Raw genomic sequence first — 10,695 nt, forward strand, 5'->3', positions numbered from 1 at the left:
CAGAAGCTCCATTTCCCTTCACTACTACAAATATGCATGAGAAGGGGAGTTCTTTTGAGAGATCCTTCCCCAAACTTATTAGTTATTTCCAATCTTCGTCTGCATGAGAGAAAATAGGCTGGGTTTATTTGACCAACATAGATTAAGGAGGTACTGAACTGTTAAGGCCTACTGGATGCGCTATCGGTTCTAACTGATCCAAATCATTGCTCTCGACATGCTGCTCTGTAGCCTTTGCCGATGAAATGGATTGAATAGTGAGATTATTTTCTTTTGGGCTTTCATCCTCTCCTTCCCCATCAGCTGAAGTACCAATGAAGGTGTGACGCTTATCCTTCTTAATCATAAACTTCTTGTGTTCTCTCTTATTGCTTCTTAAAGATCTTTTTGCCTTGATTACTATTTGGAGATCCAATCATTTTCAATCTGTAGAACCCATGTGGTTTGCAACCCACATTGAATATTTAGTCGAATATACTATATATTATGATATAAATTCATAACTATAAAAGTATTTTCATTTGAGCTTTCGAGCCAAATACAAATTCATCGAATATTTAATCGAATCACGCTTGGATCAGGAAATAAAGTTCAAATTGAACTCGAGCTTAACAGTATTTTAGTTGAAACGAGTCAAGACATACAAAAGTTTGGCTGGACTTGGCTCGATTGCTATTCACATGGCTTGATTACTTCATAGGGTGCTTTAAAAATTTTCATTTACCGATGCGGCATGCAAACAGATGATCCCTTTGGATCATCCTTTTTATTCCATACTAGAAGAGACGAGTCTGAGCCTAACTGTGGTTATATTGATTCTCCATGTCTTTGACTCTTTTAATTGCTGCTAGTCACTAGTAGGCATGTGTTTCACTCTTCTCAGGATCTTCGTTGGGATCTCTTGACTTCATGAAGGAAGACTATATGCAGCTCTCAGTCCTTCGGCTAGACTGATGCTTTATCTGATTTGTTTATTTTCCTTGGCTTTGCTTTTTATAATGCTCTTGGGCAGGGTTGAGTATGGAAAGAAGTGCTTTTTCTTGTTTGGGTTTTGGTGCAAGGTGGGTTACGTCTTCTCCTGTAATTCAATTTCCTTTTGATAATGGCCGATCAATAAAATTCTTGGGTGGCCGTCCCTCCACCTGGAGTAAATTTTGCCAGAGCCTCCTGAGGTCAATCTTATGGGCCCCATCCTTGATTGCTTTGGCATGTACCAGCCTTTATTTGTGTCTCTCTCTAGACTCCAATTTTTGTTGCTAGGGCCTGGCCATTGCACTTAATAGCATTGACTCATTTGCTTGCGGAGGCCTTGATTGGTCCTCCTCCCTTCTCATGTGGTGATATTCTGCTCTTAGCTATGGACCATATTGTGGCATCCTTCTCTCTGCTTCTAATTTCCGATTTCATTGTAATAATCCTCTCTCCCTCTGCCTGAAGGGTGGTGCAACTAGGGGTTTTAACTGAACCGTGAGCTTATTTTTGAAACCGAATCGGGGTTACCAGTTTTTGGAAAATCGGTAATTGAAATCGAACTGAAAACAATCAGTTAATCGGTTGACCGGTCTGGTTAATTATCGGTTCGGTTTGTTAGTTTATCGATTTTTTATTATTAATATATGTTATAAAAAATATATAATAAAACACTAGAATTATATATAAAATATTATGTTTTTAATAATAAATAATATATTATATATTATGAATATATATTTATATATAAGGCATATATATTTATTTATAATGTATAGAAAATATAAAAAATATACATAAAAAAATATATAAAATGTATACCGGTCAGTTCGGTTAACTGCCGATTTTCCATTTTGGTTAACCGAATTTTCAGTTTGGTTTCGGTTGGTTCGGTTTTTTTGGTTTTTCTTGCTCATCCTAGGTGCAACGGTTTTCATTGTTCCCTATTCTTTGTGGCCCAAAAGACATTGAAACTGAAATCAACCCAAGATGCTTAATTGGTTCTTAGGCTCCATTCTGATTCCAACCATTTGGTTGGGCAGAATTAAAATTCCATTCTCATTCTTAGTTGAATGACATTCTCCAATTTGAGAGAATGGCCATTCCCTCCCCCTCCCATTTGAGAGAATGGTCAAATGGAACCTTAGACTTTGTTTGCTTCCTTGTGACTAAGGGTGTCAATGGACCAGTTTTTGATTGAACCCTGTCCAGTCCTAAATCAAATTGGACAGATTGGACGGACCAACAAGGCATATTGGATTAGGCCAATACGGTCCAAAATATTTATTAGATCAGGTTGGACCTGGTCCATCCGTAACAAATTAATATTGGATTGGGTTGGATTAATCCAATATCTGGTCCATTGATATAAGATAAGAATATATGTGTCAATGGATTGGGTTTGAATTGAAACCAATCTAAATCAAAATAAATTTGAACAGATTGGACAGTCCAGACATTGAATTGGATCGGTCCAAATTGGTCCAAAACATTCATTGGATTGGATTAGACCTGGTCCATTTATAATGGACTTACATCGGACTGGATCGGATTAGACCAAATCCAATCCAATTGACACCTCTACTTGTGACTAGCGAGTTATCAAGATCCACCAACACTGTATCAGAACAGCTGTTCGCGGTTAATGGTAACCTTGCCAATTTTAGGACTCTTCCTGCCACCACCACCTTTGAACTTGCTGCCTCCATGATAGCTTCCCTGGGAAACCATGCGGTTGAAGCCAAAACTCATTAGGTCTTTGAACTGGAAATCTCAAGGATTTCCCCATACATTCTAGAGGTTTCCTTCTAGAATTCTTTTCAAGTTTACCTCCTTTTGGAACTCAATAAGAACGGTTTTCCCTATTGATTGACCTGCCTTGTAGAGTGCCTTCTTCAAGGAAACTGAAGCCCCAAGATAGTTGTGAAAGGGCTGAGAATTGAAGACATCTATGATCTATAATCCTACCTGATATAAAATTTGTACTTTTTTTCTGTCTCATTTGCATCAACTAGCAGTGCAAATTTTTTATCCCAAAAACTGATGCAAATTTGCACTATCTTCCTTCTACCTCAGTTTTTTCTCATGTAAGGCGGGGATCACATCATCTTTCTCCCTACCTCCCTCTCAAACAGATAAACGTCCTTCTACCTCCATTTCCTTTCAATATAAGGTCGGGACAATATCATTTTACTTCTCCTAAACAAATAAAACAAAGTTAAATCTGAAGCAAAAGTAGATCAGAATTTATACTCATCAGCCTATTTGCAGTCCCATGCATTTGCACCAATCAAAAGAATTTCACACTGCAAACAAATTGAACCTTTTTTTTCCTTTACCATTTCAATTTTCTGGTTGAATAGGAGAATACTGGCTGCTTGAGTATCTAAGAATTCATACCTAGGTTAAATCAGATTCTTTGAATATTCCTTTTATTGCTTAGTTTGCAAGGCTCTGTTCATTTGATGTGGCCCCCACTTTATATGAAAGAAAATGGAAGGAGGATGAAGGTTATTTGTTTGGGAGGAATACGACATGAAGCAATCACTTTATATGAGGGAATCAAGATAGGAGGGTGGCGGTGTAAATTTTGCACCAGCTTTTTCACTTGTAAAATTTGCACTTCCAATGAATATAAATGGAATTTGGATTAGCTAAAGTTAAATGGTTATGGGTATGGCGTATTTTATTAGTGGCGTGGAGTTTTATCATTGATTAATACTACAGCTCGTTGAATAGCTATTGTGTTCAGCTAATCCTTTTTCATATAAATCTATACTACTATAAAAAGTACAAATATGGTCTTGTGGTTTTGGAAAATTTCTTGACTAAAATACCCCTTGTTTTGAAATATATCCCCTCTTTATTATGAGGAAAAATAATGTAATTTGAATACTATTATTAAGTTCATTCAATTCCCTTTAATTAAATTCCTTGTTTAACATATTAACTCTCATCATCCCTCATTGAATTATCATCACTAAATTCTACTATTTAAATCAATACATAATAATTTTAATAATATAAAATTTTACCTAGAAACAACAGTATTTTTGTCTAAGTGGTGGTAAGAAGTTCAATCATTTTGGGTAAAATGGGCCAACCCATGATGCCATAATTGAATAATAAAAATTTAAAAATAAATAAAATAAAAAATAAGGAAAATATATAAAAAATTTAGGGCACATATATGATAAATAAAAAAGTATTTTTATTAATGATGAAAATGAAATATAAAATTTAAAACCAACTAGAGATGAAACCATTTTCCAATCATTAAGTCCCATATATAAGGTATTAGCTCTTATTCTCTCATAAAATCCTCTATTTAAGGTATATTTGTTTCTAATTATTAAATTCTACTAATTAAATCTACAACATTCATTTTAATAGTACAAAAATCAATATTTAGAAAACTAATTAGCCTAAAAAAGCATTTTCTTCATACTCAATGATGGGTAAGCAATTCGATTACTTTGGTCAAATGGATTAAACAATGGTACCATAATTAAATAATAAAATTTAAAAATATATATAGATAAAAAATAAAAATACAGAAAATAAAAAAGAATTAGGCATATATGTATGATATGTAACTGTTATTGTAATTTGAAGTTTCTATGTATAACATAGTGCACATGCCCATTTACTAATGAGAAAAAAAGTGCAAATTCTGCACTAGGTAGGAGTACAAATCACATTAACTAATAAAAAGGCACAAAACAGAGCTGAGTGAAAGAGTTATATCTGGTTAAGATTTACTCATGCAAACAAACAGACTTTAATTAGCACTCATCCATTTAATTAGAGGATTCTCTTAATACAAACATATTCCTTGAGTTACAAACTATTAGACCTTTTAGATGGATATACAGACAGATGAATATAGTTGGAGAAAAAGAACAAATATGGTTTTCAAAACCAGACCGGGCCAGATGGTTAGACTAGAAAAACTGGGAACCGGTCAGGTGATTGGTTCCGTTTTACCCCAAAACCGTTATTTCCCCCAAAACTGTTGATTTGGTCAACAAACAGCTGATCCGGATGGTTGAACCATTTGAACTGTTCAACGGTTTGGCCGCTTTTTATTTTTTTGTTAGAATGGGGCCGTCCATTCAGTTTGAATGGTTGAACCATTCAACCTGGGAACCAGACCCTGACCGGTTCATTTTCTGGGTCGGTTTTTAAAAACCTAGAGAATAAATAAAATGGAGGTAAGAAATTTCATCCTTGCATGTTAATATATAGTTGCAGTGCACACACAAGTTTAATTTATTGGATACCTTCTTCGCCGTCCATTCAGTTTGAATGGTTGAACCATTCAACCTGGGAACCAGACCCTGACCGGTTCATTTTCTGTGTCGGTTTTAAAAAACCTAGAGAATAAATAAAATGGAGGTAAGAAATTTCATCCTTGCATGTTAATATATAGTTGCAATGCACACACAAGTTTAATTTATTGGATACCTTCTTCCAAATTCCGAGTTGCATATCAATGGAGTCACTTAACAAGGGAGAACAAGAAGATTGAGTAGTCTACTAAGCGTGTAGCTAGGCATGTTTAATTTTCTCAGCAACTAGTGAAGCAAAAGCTTTGCAAAGCGTCCAGCTGGTTGATGAAGATTGTATCTGCAGGAATAATGAAATTAAATGTGATGACGGCAAGAAGAAGGAACACATAATTAATAATTCTTGTTAAGTTTTGTAATCCAATTTTATCAAGGATCAACGATGACCCATGTAGCAAGGATCCAGCCTGCTTGCTATACACAGATATATCTGGAAGAAGCTTTCTTTCTTTTGTTTTTAGGGAATGCGACATGTGGAAGGAAGAATGTTCTTCACATGACTACCACTTCCTCTAAAGGCCTTTCCTAAATCGAGAAGGGAAACTCTTGGGTGTAAAATTATTTATTATTGTAACTTCATTTAAAATGTTTGCTTGGCACTTCCAAATTCTAGATTAATTTAGAACAAATAGATATATACAAATGAAAAATGGGCACTGGTTCCTGTTGATGTCCAAATTTTATATTTAGATAGTGTATTGGAGAGAGAGAGAGAGAGGGATGCACTATTAATAAAAGATGTAGTTTTTGAACCACTGTTCATCTGGATGGTCGGACCGTTTGGCCTAGGAATCGTTTAGGTAATTGGTTCCATTTTACTTCAAACCTGGTCATTGGCTAAAAACCATTGAATCAGTTAATGATTTATTGATTTGGGCGGTTGAACCATTGATCTATCGACCTGTTCAATAATTTTTGGCTGTTTTTTATTTTTAATTATTTTTTTTGTCAGAACAAGCCATCTATTCAAACCAGATGATCAAACCATCAACCCAAAAATTAATGACCAGAACAATTATATTTCTAAGTCATTTTTTAAAACCATGATAAAAGAAACTTCTTAATAACCCACATATTAATTAGTCCAAATCCTACCCAGAAAAGTTGAATTGGTTGGGATTGAAAATTATGAACCTCACTTAACCTTGGATTTGTTTTTAATTGAGGTCTTGAGCAACCTGAATCCAACATGCATGTTGGATTTTATAAATATGCCTTCTTATTTTTATATGTAAGTATTTCATAAATATGTAGTATGAAATTATATATGCATGCACGGTTAAGTGTATTTAAGTATATGTATTGCTAAGTTTGAAAACAAATTATTTTCCATATTAATATTATCTTAGTACCCCTAAAGCACCATAGTTTTGTCATTTTTACATGTAATATGTTAAAATCAATTATACTTAATCTACTAATCTAAGAAATACAAATATTATAATTAGCAAAATAAAGTAATAAAGTGAAAAAGCCATCAATTTAACAAAACAATGATAACACATTGATGACTTTCAGAAAGATGATAATCTTTATATATTCTCTGTTTTGTGTTTATATAGCTGGACAACACCTAGTTATTACTTAGAAATATTTTAGTAATGGAACTGCCGGTCCAAAGCCTCACCACATTGATATCCCACAAACACATAGATTAGAATAGCTGCATTGACTTTTAGAAAGCATGCAGATCTAGTTGATCATATATATAGTATAGAAACAAGTAGACCTTATCAACCTTTATTTGTCCTCCCTATTGTTGTTTACTCAATTGATTTGATCAATTGAGTGGGTTGAATTGGGTTTGGTTTGGGTTGAGATTCAATCTAATCCATCTAATATGTTAATTCATTAATGATTCAGTTATATAAAATTAAATGGGTTGGGTTCAATCTAAACCCGCTTTAACTCAATTTAATCCGTTCAAATCTAAATCTACTTTAAAAAATAAATTAACTCTCTCTTAACAAATAAGTTGGGTATAGCTTGGTGGTAATAGTTGTTATTATTTATATGAGTGGTGAATGTTTAAATCACATTACATGCATGTTATTTTTACACAAGCGGCAAAACCATTTGATTATGTTCGGATTTTAGGTTTGACTGAATTACTTAGGTTCAAACCAATTAGGCCAATTAGATTATTTTCGAGCTAATCACATCAAGGGTGGTTGAACCGTTTAGATTTGGATTAGTCTGGTCCAATTGGACCAGTTCAGGCAATAGTGGATTGACTTGGACTGGCCCATATTAGGTTTGTGCACGGGTTTGAGACTTAACGTTCCGAACCGATTGACCTGAAGCGGGTCAACATAAGTTGGGTTGACCTGGATTGGCTTGTACTGGTTCGGGTAGGGTTGGGTTGTGTAAATACTGGTTGGACCAGACGCCCCAAACCTGGCAAAGCAAGCGGTACCAAACCATCCCGCCCGAGACCTATTTTCGAATTCGGGTCCACTCGGATCAAGTCGGACTACGCTGAATTGGTCCGAGCTCGGGTAAAATTGATTTGGATTTTTGTTGGGTGAAGTGTTTTGATTCAAGACAAAACTAAGTTTAGTCGATATTTCAGTTTCCAAGCTTTTGTTCATATATATAAGTGTAGATAAACCTTAAGATGTATCCTAATATGAGAGCTAATTTGTAGAAGTTTTGAGTTCTCATAAGCACTGTCGGTTAAAGAGAATAGATACACGTAGGAGTGGCAATTTTTCACCCAACTCGCCCATTTACTCGGCGGGTTGTGTGATCAATCCATCACCCAAGCGGTACCGAACCATTCCACCTGGGGTCTATTTTGGATTCGGGTCGACCTGAATCGGTTTGTACAGGGTCGATTTGGGCTGTGTGAATACTGGTTGGACCGGGTGCCCCAAACTGGGCAAAGCAAGCGGTACCAAACCATCCCACCCGAGGCCTATTTTCGAATTCGGGTCGACCCGGATTAGGTCGGACTGCGCTGAACTGGTCCAAACCAAGTCAAATTGATTTGGATTTATGTTGGGTGAAGTGTATTGATTAAAGACAAAACTAAATTTAGTCGATAATTAATAGAAAATTAATATACTAATTATAAATTATTTAATTCAAACAAGGAAAATTAAAAAAAAATGGCTAAAGAATTAATACTTATGTCTATAATACTTAACCCAATGGTTATCCTCAACCCAACTCAAACCGATCCATTTAAATGGGTTAATTGGGTGATGGATTGATCACACAACCCACCGAGTAAAGAAAATTCATAGAAAAGCCCAGTTCGCAGTTGAAGCCCAATTCGCAGAGAAGCCTTGCAACGGCCCAATTCGTTAAAGAAGCCCAATACGAATGCAATAATAAAGAGTCCTATCAGATTTAAATTTCAATTGTAATTATAGAAAGATAAAAGATTGAGATTACTAGATAGGATATGATATGATTAGATCTAATTAGGACTTTCTATTTTTAAGAAAGAACTCCTAAGAGGAGTTGAAAACTGTCCCTCCTCCTAAATCTATATAAAGGGGAGGAAGGACTCAATCAATCAATTACTTAAGTTCCCTCTGAAGTAATCAAGAAGATCGTCAAGAAAACTTCAAGAAGGAGATCAGCAAAGGAAGGAAGCTTCAAGAAGGAAGTGGCAGCAAGAGGAAGAGAAGATCTCAGCTCCTAGTGCGAAATCATGAGTTCTTTCTTTCCTCTTGTTTGTTTTATTTCCTTTTTCATAAACTGATTTATTTATAGTTAGGGTTGTGGAAAGCCTAACCATGATAATGAATATATTTTTATTATTATGATTCATCCAAGATCGTGAATTCCATATAGTCTATGAGTTATTTGCTTAATGCGACTAGGAGTGGCCATCTCTAGATTGATTAGGTTTATATGAGTGAATCGGGAGAGGAATTCATATATTAAACCACATAATTCATGGTGTGAATTGAATGGTATATAGGGATATATACACATGATTCATCTGAATGTATGAGTTTTTCTTGCACTTAATGCATTTCTATCTTGAAAACTCTAGTCGAGGGATCGAGGGGTTACTTGATAGAAGTAGGTTTAATATATATTGGGAAAGAATATTAAATAAAATTGAGAAAACTTCAGCTTATGGGAATGAAAAATTATCTTGGTTAATCGCATCCATTAATATTCATTGGAATGGTTAGGTGGACCAATGGTCCTAGCGATTTCAATTAGTCGTTGCATATTCAGTTATTGATTACCCTTGCTTTTATTTTCTTTTTTTTATTCTTAATTTTCAATAGTTCTTATTATTGGATCTAAATTTTGGTTGTCCAAATAATTAAGGCTGAAGTTCTAATACTTATTTTGTTAAATCCTCATGGGAACGATATTTTTATACTACTTGATAATTAGTGCACTTGCTAGGGTTATAATTATAGCTATCAGAAATCCGCAATAACTCGGCTATATAAAGGCGCCAACCCCTCCATGCTCTAGGTACGCACGATTACTTTTCTAGCACTCAGATTCTAGCTCGCAATCACAACATAGTACTGACTTAAGCATCGGAGCGGCCTCTCTGGGTTAACCGCCCCGGGTGCTCTAATCCTCTGTCTTGCAGCTTGGTTCAGCTCGCTACATGACTATGGTCCAGATCATCCTCCGGCTAGGAGCTTCCAGATCGCGCTCCATCAATTGGTGCCGTCTGTGGGAACACAATCGAATGGTCATCCCAATTTCTTTACTGTTTCAAATTCAGTCTCAACATTAATGGCTTCTTCCAGCCACAATGGTAAGGGTAACATAAACATCACAGGGGGGCAAGAGCAGCAGATAGTCACTCCCCAAGGACCCTCAGTGACAATCGGCCAGTTCACCATTCCTCTGACCATTTATGGAGTCCCATCACTGTCTACTCCCCACGCTGCCCAACAGGTGAATGTCCCGCTCCCCTAGGTGAGCACCACATTCTCGGAGCCTTCCGTGATTCACCCTGGGATTGGATACTCCCAGTTCAGCGACCTCGTCTAGAGTGTCCAAATGATGTAGATTCAGATGCAGCAGATTCATCAGTTCCAACAATATTACTTTTATCAGCAGTATCAACAGCAGTTCCCACTACTGCAACCAAACCAGCCAGTGAACAACCAGGGCCAGTCCCTACCTCGTAGGGAGAGAACTTCGCAAGTATTGGCCCCCAATTCGGGACGTACCCCACCCCGGGGTGTTGTAAGCGACCGATGTACCCCTTACCTCTTGAAGAGAAAGGCTAAGGAATAGACCTGAACCAAGCTAGCCTGAGAGGCGCTGCTAGCAAATTTCCCATGTGGAGCACCGATCCGAGGTCCGAGGTGCGGGCTCTTGGAGAGACCCCTCGATTCCTTGTAGCAGCCAGCATCGAACACATGACGAAGAGGAGACAATC

This window comes from Nelumbo lutea, chromosome 7, assembly GCF_056320005.1.
Source record: "Nelumbo lutea isolate HS-2025 chromosome 7, American lotus-T2T, whole genome shotgun sequence".
NCBI classification, from domain to species: Eukaryota; Viridiplantae; Streptophyta; class Magnoliopsida; order Proteales; family Nelumbonaceae; genus Nelumbo; species Nelumbo lutea.